At 38.2% G+C, this 18,254-nt stretch overlaps 1 protein-coding gene across 1 annotated transcript in view; it reads right to left on the reverse strand.

The window, feature by feature from the left end:
* LOC139721107 (uncharacterized) overlaps positions 1 to 18,254 on the reverse strand; it is a 196,555-nt gene that overhangs the window by 130,223 nt on the left and 48,078 nt on the right. The window lies entirely within an intron of this gene.

Raw genomic sequence — 18,254 nt, forward strand, 5'->3', positions numbered from 1 at the left:
GAGGCAAATGCATGCATCTATGCATGAGAGAGGAGAGAGAGACAGGGAGAGAGTGGGGGAGAGAGTGATACTCAAGCCAGCACTCGGCCTATCTGCTTACGCACGAGGACACCTCCCCACTGGATGCGATGCGACAATGCAGTGGGCGCACTGAGTGGTGGTGTGGACTTAACAAGATGGACTGACACACTGGCTCACACACACACACACACACACACACATACAAATGCTTAGAGGCAGCAAGAGAGTAAGAGATAGAAGAGGATGAGAGAGTGGTTATGTGTGGTGGGCCCTCCATCCAGACTGCATGCACTGCACACACGTATGCTTGCTGGGCGCACAGCAAAATGAGAATTTCATTCCGGGGCATAGAGTGTCTGCACAGCGGGTGACTAGATTGAGATGATGACGGCAAGCCTTAATGTAGCCTCACATGGGATGAAGAGGCTGAAAAAAGGGATCTAGTCTCAGCAATATCAGACCCAACGATTTGTCTCAACCATGCCCTGCTATTTGATTTCATCTTCTGCTGAATATTGATTTATAAAGGGTACACAAACCTTCAAACACAGTGATAAGAAAATGGCAATCTCCGACTTCTGTATATCTGTGCAAACCTAGTATGTATGGCATATGGTTTATCATACAAAGCACAGAATACTTGTGAAATGCATATCATGGTTGTTTTGTTTTGTTCTTTGTTACACTGCTAGTAGATTTTGAAATCCAAGTATAAATTGAATACCAATCATGTTCAACTGCATGAAGAACCACATTTCTTTTAGTTTTTACGTTCCACATTCTCTCATTTCCTGTAAACATAACAGGACAAAAGTGACGGAGGTCTGAATACAGTTACTACAGATCCCACACTGATTTCACAAAGACTATCAACCATCTTAGCATAGTCAGAAGACTAATGCCTGTATCGTGACGATGTATTTGCAAGGATGAATAAATGCATCAACTCCTGTGACATTGATCGTTTCAAGCCTAAAGAATTATTTCATTTGCTTTTTCTTTGAACTGACATGTACTCTTAAATATCAAAGCTTGCACACAATTATTCTGTATTAGTTATAAAGTAGATTACATGATGTGCCGAAGTGCTATGTATGTTCGTTGTGCACAGCAGAAACAGTCACCCTTTATAAAATTCCTAGAAGATATCCATCTACAGTGAAGTTATATCAAGAACGAATGATGATCAATGTTTGGTTTACCACATGGTGATACTCTCTTTCTTTTACCTTTTCTCATATGGATTTTCCCCTCATTTTTCTTTTTCATTTTATTCAATTCTTTATTTAAACTCTCGGCGAAACATGTACAATTGAGCTCAATTCGACAATTAGCTTTTCAGAAATTGTCTGGTAATATTGATACAATCATTACCTTAACTTTAGCTAAAACCACTGGGATTCACACACACACATATACATACATACACAAAATGCATGCAGAAAAGATGATAAGTGTGATGTTTGAGTTTTATTGACAAAATGATTGGAAGATTTAAAGGAGAAAAAAAACAAACCATACTTGCGGTCTATGATACAGAAAGAAATGAATTACGAGCTCTGCATAGCATTCACCAGTCTTCTGAATTTCTTTGAAATTTCATTTGCAGATGGAATCTCTTATCAACCGCTGGCATGCATCTATTTTAAGGATGAGTTTCTATGGGTTGATTGAAGAGATTCTATTTCATTCACTGAGAATACATAGTAAGCCAAGATTGACAACCCCTGCATATCAAGACAGATGCTAACAAACATTGATGGGGGGGGGGGGGGAGAGACATATTTTGAAGGTTAAAATCAATGAGTGCTTGAAAATGGCAAAATTGCATGCATTAAGTATGCTGAATCAAATTTCAGGAATAGATCATTTATATTCAATGAATATATTTCACATTAGTGATGGAGTAAAAATGTGCTAAATGTCATTAAAAATAACATGACAATTGGTAGCTTTAGTAAACTATTGTCTGACCTCAGTTCAGATGATTGTACTGTATGAGTTGTAATTATTGCTACGGATGATTTTGTGAATTGCTACCTATCAGACATCTTCGTGTGTTTTTAAATTTGCAGTTGCGAGTGTCTCTAGTAATCTTATCCATCTTTCAGGATATAAACAAGAATAAGTAACAAGCAACAATAGTCGTACTGAATGTTTTTACTTGGCGAGTCCTTGGTATTCAAGTAGTGTGTTGTGCATTTGAAGTACTGTACTAGCATGTTGTTGCCCCACGATATCACAACGTTGCTGTCATGGCCCACACAGCATGCTCAACCTACAGTACAGTTCCTAATTGCATGCAATCCAGTGCTGGCATTGCCTGATGTTTCTTTTTAATCATATTTTTGCATGTTTTTATATTGCCGCATTGTTATTAAAAGGCGATTTATGTAATTTCCCCCAAAAAAACTAAACCACTGCGAAAAATTTCAGCTCATACAGTAAGTCATGTTTTTGGCCTGAGATCTTTGCCATCAGTGGCGCAATAGTAGCATAATTTGGCACACATGACACCCATGTCATAATCTACAAAACTTTTTGGAAATTATCAATTTCTAATTTTAACCAATAAATTATGCAAATTAAGCCCAACATCTTATCTTAGCCTGTTAAACACAAATTAAAAGCAATGAGAGTCAATTTTTTTTTATTTGTATATCTGTTTTAACACATTCAATGATTGTACATTTTAACAAGAGACCCGCGGGTCTAGCGCTCACCTGAGTATCGCAAGTTCACCTTTCACGCAGTCACTAATCTAAATCACAGCTCTACCAAAATTTGACCAGGCATTCTCAAGTAGAAGATGAAAATGTACAATAAGGGCCCAATTTTTTTAAGATTCCTTAATTTGGGGGGATTGAGGCCCCCTGGGGCCCTCTGGGTGGGGCATGGTGCCCATTTTGATAAATTGAGATCCTGACCCCCTAGGGATGCTACCTGCCAAGTTTGACAAAAATCCATCATGAGGTTTTCAGGAAGAAGATGAAAATGTACAATTCAGGCCCCCATTTGGACCCTTCCAACCACCCCCCCCCCCCCTACCCAAGAGGGGCACCCCTGGATCTCCTATGAACAAACTTGAAACTACAGTCATTAATGTACTCACTCATAATATTATCTCAGCTCTATAACTTCTGATTCTAGAGAAGATTTATAAAGATTCCTTCATTTGGGGGGTTTGGGACCCCTGGGGGCCCCCTGGGTGGGGCATGGTGCCCATTTTAACAAATTGAGATCCTAACCCCCTAGGGATGCTACCTGCCAAGTTTGGTGAAAATGGGTCATGGGGTTTTCAAGAAGAAGATAAAAATGTACAATTTAGGCCCCATTAGGACCCCTCCTCACCCCCTCCCCTGGGTCCCAAAGGGGGCACCCCTGATATTGCCATGAACAAACTTGAAACTACAGTCATCAATGTACTAACTCATAGTATTAACTTAGCTCTATCACTTCTGGTTCTAGAGAAGAAGATTTTTGCGGATTCCTTAATTTTGGGGGGTTTGGGCCCCCTGGGGGCCCCCTGGGTGGGGCATGGTGCCCATTTTAACAAATTGAGTTCCTAACCCCCTAGGGATGCTACCTGCCAAGTTTGGTGAAAATGGGTCATGGGGTTCTCAAGAAGAAGATGAAAATGTACAATTTAGGCCCTATTAGAACCCTTCCCCACCCCCCTCCCCTGGGTCCCAAGGGGGGCACCCCTGATTCTGCCATGAACAAACTTGAAACTACAGTCATCAATGTACTAACTCATAGTATTAACTTAGCTCTATCACTTCTGGTTCTAGAGAAGAAGATTTTTACAGATTCCTTAATTTTGGGGGGTTTGGGCCCCCCTGGGGGCCCCCTGGGTGGGGCATGGTGCCCATTTTAACGAATTGAGTTCCTAACCCCCTAGGGATGCTACCTGCCAAGTTTGATGAAAATCGGTCTTGGGGTTTTCAAGAAGAAGATGAAAATGTAAAAAGTTTACGCACGACGCACGACGGACGACGGACGACGGACGACGGACGACGGACGACGGACGACGCACGACGCACGACGCACGACGCACGACGCACGACGGACGCCGGACGAAGGGCGATCGCAATAGCTCACTTGAGCCTTTGGCTCAGGTGAGCTAAAAACTTCCAAAAGTCATTTAAAATCCAATGTATTTTATCGTTTTGGAATTTCTTATGTATTTCTTTGTTTTCTGACTTTTGTTTTTCCTTTGTTTTTTCAGTGGAAAATGTCATGGACCACTTATCTACCATAATTAGCATAAAATCAGTCAATCACAGTGATGAATAGTAGAAAATAGTGAGGTTTTTATGAGTTTCAGGACAGAGCACTGTTTTCCATAGGCAATGTACACAAAATCACAAAATTGTGCACGTTTTGGGGTGACACGCCATCACAAAAATGGGCGTGGCTTCATAACAGTACACATGGATGTTACAAATTTGGTTTCAAAAGTTGTGCGAGAAAAAAAACAAGAAGCCATGCGATGAGGTCTTCTTGCGTTGCAGAATTATTGTACAAAATATTGAGGGGGCAGATTCCACCCCCCCCCCCTTAGAAAAAGAATAAGCCGTTCCATAAAGAAAAGCAAACCATCAAAAGTATGCTTAAAACAGTAATAAGATTTGTTTCTTAAGAATGATATTAGAACAGAATATCAATTCTAAAAGAAGCTTACTCAAGATCATCCTTAAGGAGAATAACATAGTTATCTTTTGAGAATTTGAAATATATCATGCCTGCTTTACAAACTCTAACGACTTTGAACAATAATATCAAAAGATGAAATATGATATAATATACTACATGCTGAAAACAAGACAAAGCTCTTTCTCTCAAAGTTGGACTCATGCATCCCAAATTTCACTAACCATTCTACAGCTGAAACACTTTGTCATGCCTGGCCAGTCTTCAATCTCGATCCATACTGCCAGCCTTGATGCTGAGTATAATCAGTCATGTACATCATGCACAGATAGTACATAACTCCACCCCCCCCCCCCCCAAAAAAAAGAAGAAGAAATAAACAAACAAACTGATAAACAAATAAGCAACAACACACAAGCAAATACTAAAACAAAACAACAATGAAAATACACCTTTCATAAAACAAAAAGGCACTGCCTTATCTCAGCATCACTGATTAAAAACTAAACAAGGGAGTTTCGTCTTGAAGACTACACGTAGAAAGCGAATCGGCACAGAATATCCCATGGAAAGGGAGGCTGGGCTAGATCCACTTTTGCAGACAGGGGAGGCCATCCTATATGCCATGGCAACTTGCATCATAGATGACCCCTTTTCTCTGTTTACAGCTCCTATTGATTCCCATTTAAGACAGACTTCTATCACTTGAAATGTTTCTTCTTCGTCTGCTGCGCTGGTTTGCTGCGGCCCACAAACACTCCCTCCCCCGGATGGTGGCAGTGGATTCACGAGAGGTAAAATATGTGGCCTTTTATGACGGATGAACGAAGGTTTGGAATGATACCACACATACAATTTGTGCCATGGATGCAATGTGAAATAAATGCCCCCAGACAATTTTTTTTCCTCCTCGTCCTTTTTTTTTAATCTTCCCAGCCACATTCATGAAAGCAATGCCAAATAAAACTGCTTGTAAGTTAAAAAATGATTGGAATGCACATGTCATACACTGGGATGCATGCAAATTTCTGTATTTACAGATACCCAGGGAACTGGCCCTACCATCTATGAGACTGCACAATATATGCATGCACACGATGGCATGGTGTCATCTTGGCCTCTCATCATTTGCTTTAATGTGTCCTGAATATTTTACATTTAAACGAACAACGTCGCCGAAAGTCCCAGGAGAAAGTGACAAGCCTGCGATGACAAGCACTCGGCATCCTGTATCACAGATGATGCATAGACTTCAGCTATCCCATATACTCAACGTAAAGCTGGCAGACATATGCCACTTTTTTCTAATCATCATAGCCTACAGATTACAAACCTTACAATAAATGCCATAAATGCACTACAAAGAAGTGTCCAAACCAGTGTTGCCACCTTATTTTCCCAAACAGTGTTTACTATGAAGGTGTTTGTATCATTAATGATGCTGTATTCAAATATGATATCACTTTTTGTTTTAGAGAGAGAGAGATCAACACCAAGTAAAAAAGATTGATGTGACATTAACAATTGATCTGGATATACATTAAACAGACAAGAAAAAAGCTTTCCAAAAATGTGTGAGTTGAGGTGTCTTGTACACGGAGAATCATGAATTTCAAGCATGGGGTTCTGTCGAAGCAATTACAGGGTTCAACAAATTGATATTGCGCATGCACATCTCAAGAGTGTCTGAAAATATCACACTGTCTTGACTTTCCATTGCAGAGCTTTGATGTTAGATATGGTACTTCATTTTACACAGTGAAATATGAACTTCTATGTGCACAGAATTGATAGTGTATTTGTTGTTTTAAAATGCAATTAACAAGCTGGCATATTTATTAGTCTCGCGGTGAATATTCACATGGATTAAGTTAGGGTTTCACCTATTTTCTGCAGCACTTATGTACTCAATAGTGCTTACGTATCAGGATGCATTCATTGAAAAAGAAAAAAAAACTTTGTTGAAAACGTGTATCTATCCACACACAACTATGCCTGCTTGGTCAAACTTGAAATTAAATCAGACAACCCAACATCCCCTAAATTTGTTGGGATTATGTAATGTAGCATATTTTTCTTTTCTCTCTTTTTTTTTTTTTGGGGGGGGGGATAAATTCCTATCTATCCTGCTTGTTTGTAGTACATTGCCAAGGCCACGATAATTTTCCACCACTAAGTCCCTCTGACCAAGACAGATCATCGCCGACTTGAAATTCATGATCACTGCGCATGAGTCTGAATGAGTCACAGGTTTTTTACCCATAAATGTCACCATCTATCCCATTTCAAGCTCTGTGCTCATTCGGGGGCCTTACATAAGGGGGCGGGGAAGAAATGTGCACAGACAAATAATGACTAATGCACTGCATGTATTTGTTTTTAATTCTCTACATATTATCTGCTAATATCTTGGCAAAACTACGCTTTTGAATAACAATTCTCTCACAAGCTATGTAGACAACACTTTCGAGGTTCTTTCATGTAAAAAAAAAAAAATTTTAAATTTGAATTTATACCTTTACGGCATTCATAGAGTGCTGCTGTAGTTAAATTTCCTCTTGCAACCAAAATGTCAGTTCAGTTTTTAATTGGCGGGTGGGGGGTGGGGGTAGTTGGCGGTATTACAGATCAATCTGAGGGATTTTCCCGCATCTTGATATTTTAAGCTTTCGTATAGTTTCTCATTCATCATTCATTATTGACCTCTAACCTGCTTGTTTCATAAGATGGGACACTTCTATTAAATCTTGTATGTCTATAATTCTGCTATTACACATGGTACGGTCTGACTAACATCTCAAAAAAAAAAAAACAGATTGGTTAAGATGCCATGTAAATGTATGCTGATTGGTCAGTTTTATCCTTCCTATACCAAATGAAAAAAAAAATCTTTATTTAATTCCATTCATATTTGAAACATCATGAGCTAGAGCTCATAATGGCAAGAGTGCTAATCTTTACATAGAAACATATTCTTATAGCACTATCACTATTGTTTCTTCTCCTCAGTACTGTATTATTTTCATAACAAAAGATGATGAAATCATCAGTTACTGGAATTATGAATCTGGAATTTGAATCCTGACATTCATTTGCCCAAAAGCAGAGGTTAATCTATTTTCTGGTGTGCGGGGCTCTTTTTTTTCTTCAAAACCAAAGAAACGAAAAAAAAAACATTTGCAAATATTCTGTGCTGGCACCACATCTGACCAAATCGGCAGATTAAACCATTCAAACTAGGTAGTACATGTACTTTGCTATAAAGCAAAGAATTTCACCCCACTCATCACATACGCATGGCAGAACTACTAAGTACATAGAACCTAGCATTAATGCATACATATTGTTAGCTACCAAAGGATACTGCAAATATTGTCCAGTGTAACTCTGGAGTAAGATATTGTCTGGTGTAAGTCTGGTGTAAGATTACCTGTGGTATGTTGTGCACATTCTTCAGACCTCCTTGAAGTTTGAATTCTGGGGGTTTGACATTAAGTGTTAATAGCCACATTGAGACAAGACCTATTGATCACACTGAAATTGTTCATGCTTCATCAAGCATGCCATCATATCCCTTTGATATTTCTTAAGTGTTCATATGTTTGACTTGATGGTTATTCTTGAATGTTTTATAAGACTCCAAAGACTAAAACATATTGATCACAGAGCAATTATGTACTGAACACATACACAGTCATATCAGCTGCGAGGATAATGAACTCCCTTCCCCCCCCCCCCCCCCCATCAGTTTAGAAGTGAAAAAAAAAGATGACAAATAACTCTCACAATGATGAACAAAGTCTGGATTCAAAGCCATGCCAACAGATATATGGCCTTAAATGGGGCAATTTACAATCATCATCAGCAGCCAAAAACACTATAAATCAAGAACAAATGAGTGCCACTAAATGTCAATCCAACCACCCGAATTTCGGCAGGGAACAAATTAGCTTCTGAGTGCTACCTCGCTGGGAGGCAAGAAGCCAGGTTTGTGCATGGCTGAGATATTTATATATATATATATATATATATATATATATATATATATATATATATATATATATATATATATATATATATATATATAAATATATATATATATCTTGAAAAAAACTAGAGCTTCATTCCTCCAAGTTTCAACAGACAAATTTATGAACTTAGAGTACAATATTTGAGGGCCCCATGCAATATCATCAGAGTTTCTTAGCCTTGTAAAGGAACTTATTTGTGCATGTCAAGACTGAAGCACACATGACATGCTTGGGGTAAATGACAGACCTAAATCTGCATGAATGAATTGAAGAAAAAAATTGAAATTTAGGTATATGCATTTTGGGAGGTAATTGACTCTTGGTTGAGGAAAGTTTTCATCGATTGTATCCTAAGTTTGAATTTCAGCAGATTCTCTTACACTATCACTCCCTAATGTGCTCACTGAGGTTTGACTGAATTCTGTCAATGAACTATGGAACTGTTCAAATCTTTTTACAGGGAGTCTTCACTTTCACCTGCTTCATACGGAATGATAAATTTATCACCATTATTTGAGATCTAGAGTGGTGCATATTAATAAGTGTGATTTTTTTTTTTACACATCATGATGAGCAACTGTAAAGTCGTTGGATATGATTTATGCAATATTACTGAAAGACTAGTGTACTCACATCACTTCCATTTTCACTCATAATACTCACTGGGACTTTTTGGTTTGTTTGTTTTTTAAGGAAAATAAGAGGAAAAAACACACATTCAAAACTTCCATCACCTTTTGTGCTGATTTATATACAATCTTAGACACACACAAAAAAAGAACAGAAAAGAACGAAAAAGAAAAAATGCCACTTTAAATTGAAACATGCATCACAATAATCATAATAGTGAACGAGACATGAAAACTCGTCACATTGAGGACGAGTTAGGTGATACGCTTGTGGTCATCAGATGACAGTCATCTGTGATCGACAAAGAAAAGAATGTGATATAGGCACCTTGAAGTTATATTGAGCGTACATGCGAAACCGTTTCTGTAACCACTCGGCCACGGGTCATCCACGGAAATGGTAAGACAAAAAAAAAAAACAATGTATAGATATAACAGGGGGAAAGTCAATGCCCACTCAACCAACGTGGCCGTGTGAACATCTATTGCATTGGTAGACGGAAAAGCGGCCTTGTAACGACTGAGGTCGCTATGCCATTTCTGGCAACTTGGGAAAAATACGTCCCGCAGACATAAAACCTATAATCGGCTGGTTTTGATACCTTGCCTTTAATCACAATTTTCAGTGTAATGACGTCATCAAATTACAAAACAATGACATCGTCTTGAAAGACAATTGTTCAAAGTACAACACCTCAGTCGTCGTCATTACATACTATGATCGGTTTGACAAAGTCAACCTGCAAAATTGTGCTGCAGTCGAAGCAATGTGGTCTCCAACACACAAAAAAGAGGGATATGGCGTGTGTGTGTGTGTCTGTGTGTGTGTATAGGTGCGTTTATATACGTACGTGATTTCTACATGGACGAATATGTAATACAAAATTGAAGAAAAAAAAGTAAAATAGCTAAGTATTTTGTTTCGTGATCTTGTGGGGTTCCAACCCGTAACCTTACGTCTCTGAGACGTCGCCTTTAGCCACTCGGCCATACGTCTCGACGAGAAAATATGGGGAACGTAAACTTATGTATGTGAAAGATACACGAGGAATCGTTTTGTCCACATTCCATTTTCATTTTCAGTTTTAAACTGCAAAATTGTCAATCTGATGAGGAGATTTCAAAGAATAAAATGCATGATTACTGCAGCTTATTGTCTCAGCTACAACATACTAAAGTTTCAGAGGAAATGAAGCAAAATCAGCTGAGATAGAGGTGCTTAAACGTTGTCAAGTCAATGCATGGTTTTAAAAAAAAATCACCTCCCATAGACATAACACGTAAACTTGTCCGATTTTGTGTCTTTACTTTTATCACAATTTAAAGTATGATGACGTCATCAAACTAGAAAACATCGATATGGATTTGAAAGACAGTTGTTTAATGTATAATATATTAATCGTACGTTGTCAGTTTGCTATTGACATGACGATCAATCACACGAATATGAGGCAGCTATTAGTACCTGTATGAAATTATTATAGGCATGGTTATCAAATTCCCTTAAAATTTCCTTATTATTGCTTTATTTTTGCACACAGTTAAGCTATCTCTTTAAACTCGTCACAGTTGAGAATCATGAACATCATACATTAGTACCATATTCAGTTCCATAGCTGATCGCGTTTGCTAATTAATTAAGATTTATTGTCTAGAATGTGCCATATGGCCAACCTGTATACACACGTGGACACACAAACACAATGCTAAATGTATGTATCAAACCTCTGTAACACAACTTTGAACTAACTGTAGAAAGTATCGCTGCACTTATCATACATACTTTTTATCATTATCTGAAACTCCACAAAAACCACTAATTGACAAATAATCATCAATACAGAAGACTGACTTAAAGGAACAATTCAAATACCTTTTTTTACAATGTATAGCTTCTTACATGTATAAAATCAGCACAAAGTAACCACGACTACATTGTGTTACTGAATTGATATGAACAAATTTCATTTTGTTACAATATACCATGATCAGCTTGAAAAGCCCAGCCTGCAATATTTTGCAGCAGTCGAAGCAATGCAGTCTCCAACGATAAACAAAGGGATACTGTGTGAGTGTGTGCGTATAGGTGTGTTTACATGCGAACGTGACTTCTACATGGACAAAGGTGTAGTACTCCATTGAAGAAAAAAAGTAAAAAAAAAATTATTATTTTCTTTCGTGCTCTTGTGAGGTTCGAACCCGTACGTGTGCAACCTCACGTTTCTGTGACGACACCTCTAACCACTCGGCCATACGTCTCGACGAGAAAATTAGAGGAACGTAAACTTATGTACGTGAAAGATGAATCAGGAATCGTTTCGTCCGCATTCCATTCTCATTTTCAGTTTTAAATTGCAAAATTGTCAACCTGATGAGGAGATTTCAAAGAATAAAATGCATGATTACTGCAGCTTATTGTCACAGCTACAACATACTTAATTTTCAGAGGAAATGAAGCAAAATCATCTGAGATAAAGGTGCTTAAACGTTGTCAAGTCAATGTATGGTTTTTAAAAAAATCACCTCCCATAGACATAACACGTAAACTTGTCCGATTTTGCGTCTTTACCTTTAATCACAATTTAAAGTATGATGACGTCATCAAATTTCAGAACCATGACATGGACTTGAAAGGCAAATGTTCAAAGTAAAACATATCTGAATTTGGGGTGATATTAAGCTTAAACAACAGAGATACGAGTAAATGAATGTCAGAAAGAGTACCTCAAAAAAATTAATTCCACTTTTTTGATTTCAGATGATGATATGATGACGTCATGAGTTTTCCTGGCAATATTGGTACTTGAAACGTTATTTCCAATTCATATGCTTTTGTAATATGCAATAGAAATATAGGGTCAATGGACGATTTAAAGAGCTATGGCGACATAAACAAAAACATGTTTTTTCACTATATTTGCAGAAAGACGCGCACGCGGAATTTCAACTTTGACGCCAGTGCATTCCTTTGTTATAGGTCAAAATCGATCGGAAATCAATGGATATTGTTACTCAAAGTATCAGAAATCCAAATCAGTCAAAAAAATTGCATTTTCATGTTAGTTACGCCCTCTGCGCGCGAAATTGCGCGGACGGACGCGCACGCGAGAAAATGTTTGAAACGCTTAAAATTGTCTGAAACTTCGAGATTTCCCATTGGGAAGTCGTTTTGAGCCTTTTAAAATTTTGACGCGCGCAAACGCGCGCGTAATGATGACCTGGGTAACTAGCGTTAAAATGTAAGATAGAGCGTGACCTGAACTTTGTGTCCACCGAAAATGATACAGAAATGATATCTAGTTATGAAGTTATGATCGATCATGTGACAAGGTCCGAAAATCACAAAATGGCGCCTAGATGACGTCATAGATATGTTACTGTCATGAAAACCTTATTGTGGCTAGATATTGTTATGAGACATGTTGACTGAAAATGTCATGTTATTCCGTAATGTCATTGTTGAGATATTGACGACACAAAATGTGGCAGAAAGAAAGAAGAATAAAAAAAAAGAGAAATTTTGGCAATCACAATAGGTGATACGCTGATAGCGTATCACCTAAATAGAACTATACAAGGTGATATAAATATTTCAATGCTTCTCAAAAGTGGATTTATGCCCTTCTGGCTCTTACCATACTTTCATGATATGACAACTGAGAATTAAAGGCACAAAGCTCTAATTACTCAGTATGTGCTTGTCTGTCCACATGCCTAAACAGTCAAGCTGTTCTGCAATAAAGCATTAAAGCAAACTGATCTTGAGAATTGCAAATGTTCAACTGATGATTTCCCATTTGCTCTATTTTCCTCCAAACATCTGATAATTCTTGCTTCATCAGGTATTTTGTGTGTGTGTGTGTGTGTGTGTGTGTGTGTAAAGTTAAAGTTAAAGTTTTGAATCACAAAGTAGAGTGAAGATGAATTGAAAAAGGTCCAAATAAGAGCTTTCTTTGATGAATGAATAGAACAAAGAATTAACTCACATATCGCTACAACAACCATCCTGCAAAAATATTCACTAGAACTTAGCCTTACATAAAATTCCATAATTTGTTCTTTTTTATTCTTATTAAAGTTATAGAATGCCTATACACACATGTCATTCTTGTTGCTGTTGTTTATACATATGTGACTCCAAAAACTGATAAACTGTAACTTAAGTACATAGAGCTTTTATATCATTTGAAATAATCATAAAGGATATATCCAAAGGATTACAATTCTCAGAGACTGCCTCTGAGGCAGACTGAGCAAGGATTCAGTACAAGCATCATAGATGCAACACACCCAAGGAAGGATAGAATTCACATTGACATTGGATAGTGGCCCAAGGAAGGTTGCTGCCAGTACATTAAACTGGCCGTGCAATATCACTGATAGTCACAATAGGTAGATGTCATGATGTAATCTCATACCAGAGCTTCAAGCCATGCTGCTTTGTGACAATATATTCAATTTACCTTCTTCATATTTCATCTCTTTCTTCAGGCATGAATTAATTAGATCTGAAAAGTATCCACACACACAAAAAAAAAGAAAAAAATCCTGCAAGCATTTACCATCATAATGGACAAGCATTGCAAATGAATTAGACATGAATTAGACATAAAAGCTTGCTTTTAAGTAGGTTCCATCGTATTTCTCTATAGCATTCTTTTACTGAACTGGATCTGCTGCTTACATATCAACTTTGGAGTCTATAACCACTCACCCACCCCATTATATTGCATCATACGACAGAAGAAGATTGAAAGTGACACATTGACCGCTATGTTCTACACTGTATGTTTGTATTTTTTTTTCTTGTATATGCAAGCTGGACATTATGCATTAACAAACAGTCAAACCTGTCTTAGCGGCCACCTGTCTATAGCGACCACCTGCTTATAGCAGCCACTGCAAAATCCCCCACACGAAATTGCTGTGTTATAGACCCTTTCTATAGCGGTCACCTGCCTAATGCAGCCAGCGGCCACTCATTTTGTATCCTGTGGTGAATATCTACCTGTGTATAGCAGCCACAAAAATTTAGCTGAACCGTTAAATCAACCATGAATACGATGTATTTTACGTTCATTGCATGAATTCAACTGAATCCTAGCTCAGTCACAATCACACAGACAGGATTGACAAAATTAAGGGAAGTCTTCGCCATGAAAAGCAGTCTTACAACTAACCTGACTGGATTAGATCTAGGCTTCAGTAATGCCACCCTGAATAGATGCTACAAAGGCAAAGACAACTCCTAATAACATCTTATAGAATTTTACCCAAAATACCGACTAATTAGTGTTTAAATCCCTTTGAATAAGGACAATTATGGTACTTGTCTGGGCATTTCTGTTGTTTACGTCAGCTTTGCACATTGAATTATCAATCCCCTTAAATTCACTCGGGAATCTCTTTCATGCAAACCGATACGAACTAAAGCAATTACTCAGGCCCGAAATGTTATTTTTAAATCGAAGGAACTAAAGTAGGAAAAAGAAGAAATCAATGCACAATTTATCACACATTCTTATTGAATCTGAGAAATTTAGAAGCTTTTTTTTGGTATTATAATCCACTTCTTGTACTTTGTTATCATCCTCATATGTCCATCACATGTTTCATTGTTTTATTTTTCACCATGTAATTTGCATAGACACCTGCTTAGTGCTGTCATGGCAACGACATCATGTACGTATGTAGGGGCATATACATTTTCAAAGAACTTCTCAGAGAATTAGATATGAATGAGAGGAATGAATCAGAGGAATGAAATATTTTGATTGCAATTACAAAGGAGCTCTTCTGAGCTGCAGTATTGGTTTGAGCTACAAGGACAAAGAAAAAACAACAACTGGCTTCAACAAAAATTTGACCTGATTAAAGGGCTTAGAACCCATCTATATTTGTTTAAAAGGAAAAAAAAAACTGTAGAATCACAAAAGTCTGTTTAAAACATTGGTCATAAGGCAACCGATATTGTATAATGTGCTTTTTGCAGGACACTGTGAGCGGCAACATTGTAGTATTCATAATCATACACATATATATCATAGTAATACTTGGCATACATACATAAGACTCAACATTACATGTGGCCCGGTAGCCTGGGGCCACAAGTAAAAAAAAATGTCAGGCCACCACTCTTTAAGTAAAAATATATTTTGGTGGCCCAATCAAGCTACTTAATTTCATTGTAGGCACCAACAAAGAATATTGAGCCTTGATAATATAGATATATTAATATACATTATTTACATTATGGTCATTTCTTACATCTATTCCTTGGCTCATGAATGCTTTGTTATATTGGGGAACAAAATATTGGCAAGGGATTTGTACTCTTCTTGTGGCTTACAAAGGGTTTGTCTGGTTGGATCTCTCTCCATTCCATTATATGTCAGTATGTCTGAATGGGTCCGGCGGCCGACCATCTATCCGACATCTCATTTTGGAGCGAAGCATGGGGGTGCGAGTTTGGCACAATGGAGGAGGAGTACAGGGAGGAGTGGGAGGGGGACAATGATGACTCCAGAATCTGATGAAATTATTTGGGGAGTCTCTAAAACAAAGCAGGCAACGTGCCAATAGTGGCACGCGGAGCAGTGCCTGCGAGCCGCGTTCAGCTGATTGGTTGATTAGCAGTAAATACTTTGAGATGAATTCGGAGCCACGCATGTTGGCCGGCCTAATGGGCCTAACCACACGGCGCTCCTCCGGGGCATCTCATAGGTTGTCATGGATGCAAGAGAGTCAAGATGGAAGCAACATGGTGGGGGATGAGAGGAGAGGAAAAAGGGGGATGGGGAGGAAGGAGAAGCAGACGGGGTAATATTCAGAACATTCATGCTGTGCAGCTTATATCAACTGGTTAAACAGCAATTCCTACAAGAAAGTAGTACACATATTCCAAACAAAGAGTGTTTCTATTTCATTATAATAAATTGCCCGGAAAATAACTAAAGGCCATGATATGCCATAAGGGTTTGACTTCAAAAGTGCACATACCAACAATTTGTTGACTGTAAATTGCAATTACTTTTTTGCAAACTTTGGATAGTTCATGTCACATACATTTTCAACTAGAGAAGAAAATAACATAAATAGCTACCCTCAGTCACTGTAAAGTACTATTTCTTTTTTCCTTTTTTTTTTTGCTTTTGTATCTCCCCTCATTTTATCTATTCCACTGTGCTCAGCCCTGTATATATTCATCCACCTCCTCCCTCCGCTTACAAAGTCGACATCAAACAATTCACAATCAAAACTATACCTCCTATTCTTTACCCCACCCTGCTCCACCCCCTCCCTTATTCCATGACCCCCCCCCCCCCTTTCTCCTTCATCACAGACAATCACTGCATTGACATAAGGAGGGCTGCACTGTGGCTGAAGTTGCTGGAGAGGCTATTACTGGGCATTAACTGTTGCGACAGGTTGCACTATTTTCATTACGTCTGCAGACAGCCTCCAAGGTCCGACCACAAACTGCTGAGGATCACGGGATGCAGTGATTGGCTATGGTAGCTCTACACTCAGCTGGATTCAGACAATTGCTTTGGGGGAGAAAAGAAAAATGGGGTAGAAGAGTTCTCCTTCATGAATTGTTTGGTGATTAATCTACCCTGGAGGGCTCCACACATTGGTTTATTTTTTGATGTATCATATCAATACAAAACAGATACTCTCTGCTTTATAAGAACTCAGAGAAATGAGTTCAGAGAGCACAGATTTCTCCTCCTCACTGGAATCTTACAGCTTTTAGTGTCAATAGTGATTGTCTGTGCCAGGCAGGATTTTAATCACGACTATATTTCTCCACTTGGCTAGCTGAGTGGCCAATAATTCTGTGTGCCTTGATTGCTTGGGGCAATAGATTGCTTTGAAAATAAACTGTCCCATTTGAGAAAGCTGAGACGACTGATCACAATAAAACTGCCGTTATTGCACGCACATGATTTGCAAAATTCAAAAAGGCAGCCGGTATTGCGATATTTCAAAAGGATCCATGAAGCTCACAACTTCTTTGTTGCATAACATGCTTTGTCATTGCACTAACAGTCCCAGATTGAGTTCTGTATTGCCTCTATATTATATGTGATCATGCTTTGCCATTTCTCAGCATACATAAGTTGTAGATGGTTGATACTCTCACCACTATTCCTATCTGCTATTCAACATTACTCCATGCTACACTGACTTGATGAACTTTACTGACTGTGCAACAAAAGTGCCAGTTCAAAGAGATAACCAACAGTGGGATTTACACATACACAAATTAGCCAAATACAAATCTCAAGATCGAATTCTCAAGATTTTTGCCCATGTGGATACAGGAATTCCACATATTATCGCAATCAGCATTGCGATGAAAATTCCAATAAATCTTGCGCGTATTTCTGAATTATCCCAATAATTCGCCCCGCGGTGACTCTGAGAACGCAAGACCAAATTATCTTGTGATTTTATATCCCATCATTCAAAGTGAACATCACAACAGCATGCACATCACACAACTGTCACCTGTAAGAACAAAGGGCAAAGAGAAGCGCATGCAGTAAAGCGCACTGTGTGTGACTATTAGCGGAATATTTCTCTGTCCGTGTGTGAGTAATGATCACACTGATTTCCCCAACTGGTTTATTGTACACAGCTGAGGCACGAAGGGAAGATTGTAAATGTCTAATTCATGTACAGTGGATTGGGACTACAATGCTTGTCTTCTCAAAACACACACACACACACACACACACACATAAAAGTAGCAAAAACCAGTTTCTTACAAGCCAGGACATTTTGTACCACTAAATGGCCAGGAAAGATATTTCAGTAATGTTGTGAAGCAAAATGCATTGACTTCCTTCACAAAAGTTATCATCCCACAACAATTAAGTGCCTTCACATTGTGTTTTCTGGAGAGTGTGATTAA

This window comes from Diadema antillarum, unplaced genomic scaffold, assembly GCF_040938485.1.
Source record: "Diadema antillarum isolate AM-2024a unplaced genomic scaffold, OU_Dant_1.0 scf00000138, whole genome shotgun sequence".
Lineage (NCBI taxonomy): Eukaryota > Metazoa > Echinodermata > Echinoidea > Diadematoida > Diadematidae > Diadema > Diadema antillarum.